This window comes from Herpailurus yagouaroundi, unplaced genomic scaffold (assembly GCF_014898765.1).
Source record: "Herpailurus yagouaroundi ecotype Mexico unplaced genomic scaffold, PumYag 196, whole genome shotgun sequence".
Lineage (NCBI taxonomy): Eukaryota > Metazoa > Chordata > Mammalia > Carnivora > Felidae > Herpailurus > Herpailurus yagouaroundi.
In genome coordinates this window covers 34,221,324-34,235,011 of record NW_024412427.1, presented here as the reverse complement: position 1 = coordinate 34,235,011, position 13,688 = coordinate 34,221,324, and positions in this window count along the sequence as shown.

Sequence of the window (13,688 nt, the reverse complement as noted above, 5' to 3'; positions counted from 1 at the left end):
CTAACTACAAGAGAACCTGGGAAATGTAGTTTCACATAGATTGCCACCAATGAATGCTCTCTTCTCCATAATGGCATATTAACAGCATCACATGGGAAGATCGTGTCATATCCAGACTAGGGAATCAAAGACATCTAGTCAATATGGAGTTTTGGGGGGAACCTGGAGTTTTCGGGTAGGTATCTGACTTAGATTCAGGTCATGATCTCATGGTTTCTGAGTTCAAGCCCCGCATCTGGGTCTGTGCTGACAGCTCAGAGCCTGGAGCCTGCTGGGTGTCTTCCTCTCTCTGCCCCTTCTCTGCTCTCTCCCTCTCTCAAAAATAAATAAACATTAAAGAAATGGAGTTTTGGTAAGGAATTTGATTGCATGCTAGAGTCCCTTCCTGTATAAAAACCAACACACAAACATATTAAAAAAAAAAAAAAACATTAGTTTATGATGTATTCCTGAAAGAAGGTTAAGAGATAACAGTCACTAAAGAAAAATAAACCATTTCTCCCCACTGGGGGGTTATGTTTCAATTGAATAGATTTGGCATCTGCACTAATAAATTGGAGATAATGCAGCGTCTATTTTCTTGTACATGCACATTTATACATTTTTCTAATATTTGTTGCCAAGATATGAGAGTAGAAAATTGTTTGATACAGACAATTGAAAACTAGACCAGATGCTTGGACTAATTTGTACAACATGGTAACCAACAAAAAGACATAATAAAATAGAAAAAACATAGTCTATAGTTATTATATAGTTATAGTTTGCAAGGAGAAAGACAAGTTGAATTTCAAAGAACATCTAAGATATGGCTCTTTTGGAGTGGAAATCAGGGGCCAGGGGTCAAGAGGCATTAGGGCTGATGAGGAGGATGAGGGCACTGGGTATGTGTGAGCCTGGCAGCAGAAAAATTCCTGTTGAGAGTCTTTAAAAAATTTGTAACAGGCATATATGGAATTTAAGATACAAAACAGATGAACATAAGGGAAGGGAAGCAAAAATAAAGTAATAACAGGGAGTGGGACGAAACATAAGAGACTCTTAAATATAGAGAACAAATGGAGGGCTGAAGGTTGCTTGGAGGGGTTGTGGGGGGGTGGGCTAAATGGGCAAGGGGCATTAAGGAGGGCACTTAGGATGAGCACTAGGTGTTATATATCGGGGATGAATCACTGGATTCTACTCCTGAAATCATCATTGCACTATATGCTAACTAACTTGGATGTAAATTTTAAAAAATAAATAATACTACATGATGAAAAAAAAATGTGTAACAGGCAGAACAAGATTCAAATACAAAGGACCTACAACGTATGGTGCTAAATTAGCCATCATGAACCAGCAGCGGGCAAACCCAACCTGGTTCTGCTCTGTGTGATACACAAGTGTCTGCAGAGTGGGAGGAGTGAACATTTTGTGGGGCCAGACAGTGGGGAGACCCTTGAAGAAGTGCTGTTTGGACTGGGCCTGCAGACTGAGTAGGTGTTACTGAGGAAATCAGCTTCCATTTGGTTCTTACATAATAAGGGACTACAGCAGGATATTGCAGATCACAGTGGCAAGATATGAGTTTTTGTTGTGTTTTGTTTGTTTTTATTTATTTTTAATTTTTTTAATATTTTAAATTTATTGTTGAAAAAGAGAGCACGAGCTGGGGAGGGGCAGAAAGAGAGGGAGACACAGGATCTGAAGCAGGCTCCAGGCTCTGAGCTGTCAGCACAGAGCCCAACATGGGGCTTAAACTCACAAATCAGGAGATCAGGATCTGAGATGAAGTTGGATGCTTAACCCACTGAGCCACCCAGGAACCCCTGTTTTGTTTTGTTCGTAATTAGTGTACATAGTAAAAGGTGGAAGGAGCAGAGACGGACCCCTCAAACACAAATGGTCACTAAGGAAATTAGGAAGTACACCTTAAGTTGTCAAAAGCAGCAGTCACTGCTGAGATGGGGTCTCAAAAGCCCTCAGACCCTCCCGTCCCCCCCCACCCCCAAAATGATGCTTTCCTTGAAGAGACTCAGAGCCAGAGTTCAGCCAACTTCCCTGAAAAGTCCATGAAAATCTTTCCTTCTGGAAGGAGTCCTTCCCAGGTGTGAGGCTCTGAATAGTCTCCAACCAGTTCTGGCTTTGAAATCGGGAAGCTGAGAGGGCATCTGCATCTCCATGCCACGCAGAGCAGCATGGAGCCTGGACACTTCCTGAGGGGGTGAATACACATCCCTGGCCACGTGGGTCTCCCTTCAAAATGACTGTTTGCCCACCTGAGCCCAGCCTGGCCCACCCAAACGCCAGTGCTTTGCAGGAGGAATTGCAGACAGCTGCGCTCAAAGTGAGGCCAGGAAGTGCCCCTCGGTCCCTGCAGGGGGTTTTGCATCACAAGGGGAGCATTATTTCCTTGACTGGGAAGGCCCTGTTTGTCTGAGACCCCAGGGAACTGATGAGGTGATAATGTAGGGACTCTCGGAATCTCTGGGCTCCACTGCTGATCTGCCTGCCCCACCTAAAGCATGGCAGGTAAAGGCCAACCCCACTGGGTCTGGCCACAGGGCCAGGAGCTGTTGGTGGCCAGAGGCTCACTGATGTGTCATGCTGGAGCCTCGTAAATAGTACAAATTAGAGATCTGCCCTGGGCACCAAAGCCAGAGTTGGTTCATAAGCCAGTGACTGTTTCCGTGGTAAACAATGTCCCTCTTTTCCAAGGAGCCCCAAGGGCTACATGTGGGAGCGCAGCAGGAATGTGTACTGTGTGTGTCTCTCACTGCCGGTACTTTGCACAGGGCTCAATTCCTCTGTAGTCAGAGGTGACAGGAAAGATTTGGCCTTTCAACATCAATCTAGAAATGGCCAATGACAGAGAATAAAGGAGGACACTCGCCCAGATTTTGTAAAGCGAAACAAATTCACAAACACCAGAGACGGACTGCATCTTATGAGTTAACATGAGAAAGAGACCATAACCAGACAGGAGGTGAGGATGCTGCCCAAGGCAAATGGGGTGTCTCACAGGGAGTGCTACATCATGTGCAGAGAGGAGGCAGTCAGGACCTGGGCAGACAGCTGCACAGAGGGCTGAAAACACAGCACTCTCCTTGCTTCCCACCCCCCAACCCCACCCCACCCCACCCCCAACCCGCACTATGCTGGTCAGGGGAGGAGCACACAATGTGAGCCCACGTGGGATCAGGGGGACCCTAGATCTCAATCTGGGAACTGCCATGTGCAAGCCGACATTGGTCACACTGTAAAATGGATTCTGTTTCCAGTTGTGCAGACATCTGTGTCACGCACATTCTTCTCAGTTGGCACCTCGGACATTCCCAGAGCTGCAATTCAGGGACAGCATTCATTTTGCTTTTAACACTGGCTTGTACATTCCAGGAGCTCCATAATCATTTAGAAACCCAAGAAATAAATGCTAAAATTCAGCTTCCCCAATAAAAGGAAAGAGTACCAAAATTAGCACACCCTGGGAGCAACCTCTTGTTGGTCCTTTGAATACATCTCGTGGGATGAGAGTCTCTTGCACTCCTTCATCCGAGGCAGTCCTGATGCTCTAAGTGGTCAAGTGGGCTGATTCTGACTCTATCAGTTAGGACTAGTCCTCAGGACCAGGTGCCTACCACAAGCTGTATTTGTAGCAGACGCTCAACAAACTCCAGTCAATGGATGTTCGCATTTAGATTTCTCTTGGTTTTAGGGGACTTCAGTTCCCTAATCGCTGAGAAACAGACAGTGGAGTGTCACATGGGGCAGACTGCTAGCGTTGCTGAGTCTGATGACTTCTAGCCAAAGGATCCTGAAGCAGACCTGTCTTCAATAATTCTTTGCCTTCAAGAATTTCAGTTCAAAGAAACTATTTACCACATCTTTCTGGCAAGTTACAAAATACATCAGGTAAAATTGTCTTTCTGACAAATTTAGTAAAAATCTGAGGTCAATGAAGTCAAGAGACCGGAGTCTTAATTATTCTGGGGTGTTAGACTGAAAAGGGGGTATGTGTGTGTTTCTGTGGAGCCTATTCAAGCCTTCAGAGAAATAGGACTGAAAAGAAAAGCAAGGATAGAATTATTTTCTCCTCCAGGCTTTTGAAGCTCCCTTTTCAGATGAGGTCCATGCAGAGCTGCCCAAATATACTCAATGATTGTAAGCAGCCACCTCTCCCAATACTTGGCTTCTTGTCCATTCTGGTCCAGAGCAGACTCAAGAGAACAAATCTGGTAATAAGAACCACGAAGTTGATCTTCCAGGTTCTGAGACCCTGATCTCGTAGAAGGAGTCAAGAAGCCATCATGAAGATGCAGATGCCTTCTGGGTTCACAACAGTGAGGCTGTCTGACCAAGGAGGAAGGGGTGTCTAGGCAGGGCAGTGGTATAAATGTAGAGGTGAACAAGGAAACAGATATGCCCGCCATCTTATTTAAAGAGCTAGAATGCAAACGTATGAGCTAGCATCCTAAACATCACTAAATCTATGATGCCGAGACTTCTATAAAATCCTCTCAAACCATCTGGCACTGATCTTTTCACATGTTTGTGTCACTGCTGACATGTCACTTTGCAACTGGTAAATGCTCTGACCTTTCACTATTTATCAGCTACGTCAACATTTCAGACTCAGCCATTCAGATCTCCAAAATTAGGTTGTAAAAATACAAGCCATGTTCATTAAGAGTTTTGGGTGGCTTTGCAAAAGCATCCACGTGACCTCAAAGACTTCTGGGTGGCCTGTTTTGTAAAGCACTTTCTGAATATCCATCGCATACTGGAATAGTCACAGAAACAGAAGTATCCCAAATGGATATTCTGGTCAGACTTGGTCTAATCAGATTTAAGTATGGTAAGTGATGTGCTTTGAAGAAAACCTGACAGAACTGCTTGTTTAAAGAAATAGTTTAATATTTGCAAACTTATGCCAATGCAAGTCTCCAAATGTGATATTTCTTAGTACATTTTGTTGTATTCTGTGATTTTTGTGGAAAATGTGTTCATTCCCTTTGGAGGCTAACAAGTAAGAGCTGATGTAGCCACACTTCCTAACAGATCCCACCCTTTGCTAATTGTGTATAATTAGCAGCTCCTCTGTGACCTTCTTCAGAACCTTTATCTGCTCCCCAGGAGTTAATGATTTTTCACAGGAACCCCCAGAAAGGAGGCAGGGAGAAACTAGTAGTTTCAATATTATTGGGAATGAAGGCCTTTTGAAAGGTCAAAACACTGGATAGTTGTATTTTTAGCAACCATGGAGAAAAAGAAAATGTTATCACGAGTTCTACATTTTTTTAAATTTACATTTATTTATTTATTTTTGAGAGACAGAGAGAGGGCACAAGCGGGGGATGGGCAGAGAGAGAAGGAGACACAGAATCCAAATCAGGCTCCAGGCTCTGAGCTGTCAGCACAGAGCCCGATACCGGACTCGAACTCACAAACCGCAAGATCATGACCTGAGCCGAAGTCAGATGCTCAACAGACTGAGCCACCCAGGCGCCCCATGTTCTGCAACATTTTAAAATAAATTTGAACTTTACTAATCTGCTTTAACAAGATGTCTATGTTAACTTGAAAAACAGTGCTTACAATACTTCATCAGTCTTAAAACATGCTTTTTCTTCTGTACAGTAGTGCCTATAATATTGGCATGTCCTTGACAATTGACAACATCTTAGTCATTTTGCTAATACTTTAACGTCAGTGTTTATTTTCTAGCAGTGCATAAATACTGGTGGGCATCACAATCCACACTATCCTAAATTCAGTGGAATGCCCCTCGGGTAGGCAGCACATTGTTTCTTTAGCCCAAAAGCCATGCTCCATGTTCCTGAGAATAATTCTGCTTCTCCCCAGGGATCCTCTGCCCCCACCCCATAGGCTGTGAAATTACTACCTTGATGGATGCTATCATTTGTATTTCTTTGGTATAAAATGCAACAAAGTGAACAGTCCGTCTTTCACGCCAAGATGTGTCATTTGGCCAGTAGTCCTCATTCACTGTTGCGTGGAAGGTTCTGCGGTCTGTTGTGTGTTGCATTAGTTGTGTTAGTACCAAGCATCTGAGCCTTCTCTTAATCACGCAGCCCAGTGTTGCCCAGAGTCATCTTCCAGAGCTTGTTTCAATTCCAACTGATGAATCACTGGCCAGACTGTTCTTATACAACCAGCTATGTACCTAACACTTTGTCTGAAAAAGCATGAAAACAGTCAGGAAATTGTTTTCAAGGATTTACAGTTCATTCACTCCACAATTGAAGCATTTTGAAAAGGGGATTTTCTACTTGAGATCCCAACGAGAAGTTTCTAGGAATTTCAGAGCAAGTGTGGGAGGAGGGGAGGCAAAGGGAGAACACTTAAATGGAGACAAGCATGAAAGAGCTTGGGCCAGGCTTTGAGGGATAGAATCCAAGGCAACATTAAAAAAAAATTCTGGCATCAATCCACTAATCAGATGTGACTATTTAAAAAACACTAGTTTATGGAACATCAACCATCCTCTGTCCTTTACATTTACTATGTTGCATTCATGACCCCATAGCCACATTTTTGCAGCTGTGACATCTCTCCCATTGAAGAGCTAATGAATGACCCAGGGTCTGGCTGACTCCAGAGTACAGGATTGTGATTATCTTACACAGCCCCCATGCAGGACAAGCAGTAGCTCAATAAGTAACAAGGAGCAAGGGTTTCAGGAGGGGCTGAGGGAAACAAAGGCCCAAGGTCGGGAATGTGTACCTGATTGGATTGTTTTTCCCGGGGAATTACTACAGAGGGCTGTGGGTGATATACCCAGGACCTTATCCCATAGACACAGAGAAAGGCATTGAATTGCAGACTGTACTGGTAAATGTGTGTTTGGGAACAATGCATCCAATACCACTGTGAAAAATGGACTGTTACAGGAGAAGGCGGTCAGACTGGGTGGGGAGTGGCAGTGCCAATGCATAGTAGGAAATACCTTAATGAAGAATTGATCATTGACAGTTCTTGTTGCCAGTCACATAGCTTCAAATCATATAGACTTGGACTGGAATCCACAGCTGGAATTGAGCTGCTGTGTTACATTAAGCAAATGAATTAATCTCCCTCGGCTTCCATTTCCTCATCAATAAAGTGGAGACGATATCATGGTCTTGTTATCTTCACTGAAATCTTAAATCAGATAATGAAAATAAAGTGCAGTGGTAGACGTTAGCAAGACATAATCATCTATCACTATTGCCGTTGTTGTAGTACTTTAATTAGTCCTTGGGGGGGTGGATTTCCAAAACACTAGCATGAAAGTTCTGGAAGACATAGCCCAGTACCCCTTAGAGTACATTCTCTTATCGCAATAAATCTCTTCCAGTCTTTGCTACCATGGCTTCAGACATGGCTCTAAGTCATTGAGTGCTGAGAAAACTCATCCAAGAATGATTGAGTCTAAATATCTCTCAAGCATTCTTTCCTTGTGTGAGTTGGTTTTTACTCATTTTTTATTGTCTTCAGCTGTCCAGCTCCAGGTATGAAATGTGACTTTTCAGAATGAGGTAGGGGGAGGAAAAAAGATTTTTGTAAATAGAGCTCAAGTTCCTTCATTTCTCATCCCAGCAGATGGGCATGAACTCCAGTACTGATGCCCAATCTTATAGGTAGTCATGTGGAGAGACTGAGTGGAGGGGAGAACAGAACTGCAAACTCCCACTACACACTTCACTGATACCACATGGACCCAGCATGTTGATGCTTAAAATAAGGTCCCAGAACAACATAGGAAGATGTGATATGGTAATGCATGTCAGGGCTAATGCTTTCATGCTAGGGGATGATTTTATGATCTTGATTGTTATCCACTTCAAAAAAAAAAAAAGAAAGACAGAAAACAAAGAATTTAAAATTACTTTGTCACCAATGTATATAGGTTTGCTTCCATAGGAAATAGGCTGGTTCCCTTTCATGAGATCTTGTCCACTGGGGACAGGTATCTATTTGGCTATGAGTCCGAGTTGTGAGTTGGAGGAGAGCTGAATTTGCAAAATTTGTCAAGGACCCCTCCCCACCCCACCTCACAAGTATAGGGTGCCCTTCCCAGTGGGTCTTCTGGGTTTCCTCTCATCTAGTAAGTGGATCTTAATACTGGCTGCATGTTAAAATCACAGTGTGGGCTTCTTCAATACGTTTGTGTCCAGGCTCCACTTCCCCCGCCCCAAATCAACTATCAGAATTGCTGAGAGGAGGCCAGGCATTGTAATCATAATCCCAATGGCAGGAGTTAGCAGGGCAGAGATGAAAGGCACACTTGTTGGACCCCACCCAAATCGTTCTCTCTCCCAGCAGACTCTGGACTCCAGGGCAGAGGAGGGAAGTCCAGGCAGGGGAGGCAGAGCCAATTGTTTTAGCTGTGGGGACCTGACATTCTGCCTTTTGATTCCTAGGAGAATGGAAAGTTCTCTCCTTCTTCCTCCTTTCTCCTAGGTTCTCAGAGAAAGGAGCGGGAGCTAGAAAGAGAGATCAGAGGAGGGTATGTGAGTTTTGCCCTCTGCATTTTCCAAAGGTTAATTTATTTCCTTCCTGTTGCCTTTTGCTGAAGGACAACAAAACAGTATTCATGTTTGCATGCATGTTCATATTTTTTACATGCATTCCTTCCCTAATTTCATGCCTTTAGATGTAAACAATACTTCTTCCAAAAAGAATATACATATGTAAAGTTAGAGCCATCAACATGGCAAAAAAAGAAATAAATATTCTTACTTATGATGGGATCTTGACATAATAAACACTTCATTCACTCAATAGCACCCCACGACAATGAGGTCAACAGCTCTTGAGTTTTGTCAGAGGTGAGACATTATCTAATTCTAGTGCTTCTCCACTGTCTCTATGGTATCCCAGTTGTTGAGGGGTGTGTGTGTGTGTGTGTGTGTGTGTGTGTGTGTGTGTGTCTGTGTCTGTGCCTATGTCTGAGAAATTCCTTGGAGAATTTCGACATTCACTCAGCTCACACCAACTGGTACTTGTTGGCCTGCTGAGAATGAGCTCATGGGATCTGCCTCTTTCGGGGAATCCACTTGGAAAACCCATTGAATGCCAAAGGCTGCCCAGCTGAGGGTGGGCTGAGAGCTAAGAGATGCTCAAGAATAAGCTTATGTGCCTTCTGGGTCCCGATGTAGAACTGTTCTTCCTGATGCTTAGACAGAACTTGGTATAAGATTACGGCCCCCCACTCATTCACCATGTCACCTTGGTGATCTCACTTTACAGATAAGGAAACTAAGACTCTGAAGTAAGGGTCAACTTGTCAATAAATCTAGTTATTAGGTGATTTTATTTTTAAGAGACTCTATACACCAATGTTCACAGCAGCATATTCACAACAGCCAAAAGGTGAAAACAACCCAAGTGTCCATCCATAGGTGAATGGCTAAGCAAAATGTGATATACACATGCAAAGGAATATTACTCAGCTTTAAAAGAGAAAGAAATTCTGATACATGCTACAACATGGATGGACACTGAAGACATTATGGAGATTGAAATAATCCAGTCACAAAACAACAAATATTGTATAATTCCACTTATAAAATCTTCTAGAATAGGGCAATCATGGCTCCCAGAAGCTGGGGGAAGTGACAGACATGGAATTATTGTTTAATGGGTACAGAGTTTCAGTTTTGCAACATGAAAATGTTCTAGAAATGAGTGGTTATACACAAATGTGAATATACTTAATGCCTCTGAACTGTACCTTTAAAAATGACTAGGATAGAGGTGCCTGGGTGGCTCAGTTGGGTTAAGTGTTTGACTCTTGATTTCAGCTCAGGTCATGATCTCATGGTTTGTGGGATTGAGCCCCATGTTGGGCTCGACACTGAGCATGGAGCCTGCTTAGGATTCTCTCTCTCCTTCACCCTCTGCCCCTCCCCCATTCACATGCACACAATCTTTCTCTCTCAAAAATAAACATTAAAACAGTGATTAAGATGGTAAATTTATATTCCTGTATTTTATCACACACGCACACACACACACACGCACACACACACGCGTGTGATTTTTGCATAGTCCTCCTTTCTAATTTTTTCAATTTACTGCCTGCTCTGATGACACTAGAATTGACATAGAAGGGTGTCTGATTATTCTAGAGAATGAGGGTTAGAACCAGGGATTCAAAGAAGAGATCTAATGTGGATTCTTCATAAAACTTCACTTACATTATTATATGACCATATGAATAAGGACTGAAAGGAATTATATGAGAATGTTAAAATTATTTGACTGGCAAAATAAGAGGTATTAATGCTTTTTTTATTTTAATAAAATGATTGTAATATTCTGGGTAGTAACAATAATTTAAATGTCCAAAACCACATTCATTTTCCAGATAATAGAGGAAATGTCACCTGGCTCACCATCCATACCCAGAGCCATGTTAATAAATGGTAGACCAGTGCTGTCTGGGATCAGACTCATGCCGTAGTTACTGGACTTGCAGTTTTCAAGCCAAGTTGAGGTTACAGAAGAGCGGGTGACTCATTCAGTGAGTTATTTCACTGTGTCATTGTGGGCATCACAAGAAAACACCTGGAAAGGTGGAAAGGATGCAGAGAGGTGACCAGTTTGCATAAGATAAACTTCAGCTGACAAAATACAGGTAATCAAACAGGAAAATGCAAAATTGCTCACTAACTTCTGAGAGTCCATGAACCTGACCATCAGGTTTCAACAAACCAAGGAGAATCTACCTGAGGTACTCTGTTGGTCTGTAAAGTACCACAGAAGTCATTGTCCTTCATGCTGAGGACACGGGAGGGAGAAAGTAGAAATCTCTTTTGACCCAAACTCCGATAGGCATCAGCAGGTACATGAGGGCAGCTGGGCCCAAGATCGGCCCCCCAGGGGTGAAGACACCCACCAGACTGCAGATGGCAAAAACTTTCAAAGGAACCAGAGACACCACACTTGTGTATTTGAGTGGGAGCTGTACATGTGTGAGTGTCTGTGTGATGAGACTGTGTACATTTGCAAGACCGTGGTGCAGGACCGTGTATTTGCATGAGATGTGTGTACAGATGTTTATGTGGGTGTGCAGTGGGGCATGAGTGAGCAAGTGAGTGTGTGTGAGAATGATCGTATGTGTGTAAATCTGTGAGCTGAGTGCAGGCATGTAAGTGTGCCAGTGTTGGTGAGTTGTCTGTGTGTGTGAGCATGCATGTGTGAGAGTGTGTTTATTTCTGTTCATGTCTACCATGTATGTGTGTTTACATTTGTGTGCACATGTGTGACAGTGTACATGCATGAATGTATGTGACTTTGTGCATATATTTGTGTGAATGTGTGTATTAGTGTCTCTGTGTGTTCATGCAAGTGTGAACACTTCTGCATAGTGGTGTGTGTATCTGTGTCGGAGTGTGTGCACATGTACATGAATGTGCACTTGTGCACCACCACCCAATTCTGTCTCGAAGCTGTCCCCACAGTGACAGGAATGTGCAGGCGGCTGGCCTCTGCCTCCAGAATTGTGTGCTCTCTTTACCGTAGGCGCATGTAAGACCCTTTTGTCCCCCTTTCTTTTCAGTCTGAAAGCAACTCTTGAAGTGTAACGGGGTTTGTTTGGAGAATGTCCCCTCGCTAGGTGAGCCCTGTTTGTCCTTGTGAGCAGCAGGCCGTGGACAAGATGTACAGCCCTCTGCTTTAAAATAGCTGTGCACAGTTCCCTCTGCCCGCGAGACGCAAGACTGGCCCTGTGGCTCTCACATTCATTCTCAGGTAAACACCCTGTGACAGGCCACAAGCCGGACACCAACCGGAGCGGTCACAGCTGTGCCACACCATGGCGCCCCGACACCAGGCCTGCGCAGGAATGTTTGCCGTCACCCCAGGCTGTGGGCAGCAAATATTTTCCAAAGCTCACCAGGGAGAAGGTTTCATGGGGAGTTACGAGTAGATCAGTTCTGCTGGAATCTGTGGCTGCCTTGTTCCAGAATTTATGAGCCCCATCTAAGGATTCTCTTGAAAACTTTAAATGGAACTCTTAGTGCTTGATCTTACTTAGCCTAAAGCTATAAAATTCCTAAATCTCATAAAACTCCTTCGATCTTAAAAGAAAAAAAAAGTACCCATTGGGAAGATGAAGTCTTCAGTCTGGGATGCAAACTGTGAGGGGAACTCAGATGTCTCATGATTGTTTACAGGCCATGACTCACACAGTGAAGGGGTGGCCTTTCTTTTCCTGGGGACCAAATATACGTTGGCAGAACAAGTCACTTCAGCTCCAGGGAAATTAACTTGCTATCTGAGCAAAACACTAAAAGCCAAGTTCCTGAATGTTAAAATGCATGGTTAAGACTCAATATATGGCATATGAAGAAAAGGCAGGAATTGGCTTCATAGGGCAGGAGTTTCCCACCCAGTAGGGAGTGGAAGGGACTCAATCAGCCTCTCTGACACCTCTGTACCATTCATCTAGAGCAGGCCAGAGGGCTAGGGTTTAAAACAAAAGCATGTAGGGCTGTGCTTCATCTTCCTAAAGGATGGGTAAGTGATGGGACTGTTTGGACCCTTCTGTAGGAAGACCTGCTTCCCAAACCCCATACCACCTGTGTGCTTTTGGCCATGGTGTTTGAGCTTTTTAGTTGTAAAAGCCCCTGTCCATATGGGAGTACTGATGGCACCTGCTCCATGGGATGTCATGGGGAACGACAAACACTAAGGGAAAAGGTGACATCAGCTCTCCCACTGAGTCCCATGGGGTGACATTTGTGTTTCTTCTTCTCCTGCCTTCTCCTAATAAACAATGTTAAAATAAAATGAGAGGCAATGCACTCATGCATTCAAAACACTTTACTTAGCATGTGCTGTATGCAGCATTACCCCAGGTGCTGGAGATGAAACAATGAATGAGGCACCCCAAGGACTCAAGAAGCAAAGAGGAAGAATGTCTGCTCTTTGGGTTGCATAGAATCTTCTCTTTGGGTTGCACAGAAACAGATGTGGGAGCAGTTTCCCTGACAGAGAGGTGCATCTCACCACCTGCTGACATTCCGGGACAGTGTGGTGGGTTGTTTCCCAGAGATGGCTGCCTTCTTGCACCTCTCCTTCCACATGCTGTTCTTCCAATGCAATGCTGCCACTTCTCTGTGAGAAGTGAGCTCTGTGTTCCCTCCCTCTACACCTGGGCACTTGCATAACTATTTTGACAGGCAGAATATGGTGGAAGGGATGAGGCATGGCTTCTGAGGCAAGGTAATAAAAAGTTATATGATTCTACCTGATTCTTTCTCTCAGGACCTGCCCCTCAGAAGCCCTGACAGTCCATGTAGGAAGTCTGCCTACCTTGAGACATCCATGCTGGAAGGTGTGTAGGAGATGGACACACAGAGGAGGCCTTCATTATGGACATATAAAAAATATGAGTGAGAGACTTTTGATTTTCCATCTGAGGCTCTAACACCAAGGAACAGAGGTGAGTCATCTCTACCATGCCATCTGAGTCCCTGATCCACTGAGTTTAATCTATATCATTGTTTTGAGCTACCAAGTTTCGGGGTGACTTGTTATACAACCACAGTAATGGGAACAAGCAATAGCATAAGACATTCTCTAAGAGAAGCATTTCAACTAAGGTTCTGAGCCATGGGAGCCTGATAACAGAATTTCAAATTAATTCTCCCCCATAAGACATTCTTGTATAAAACCAAGTGTTACTAACCCCTCAT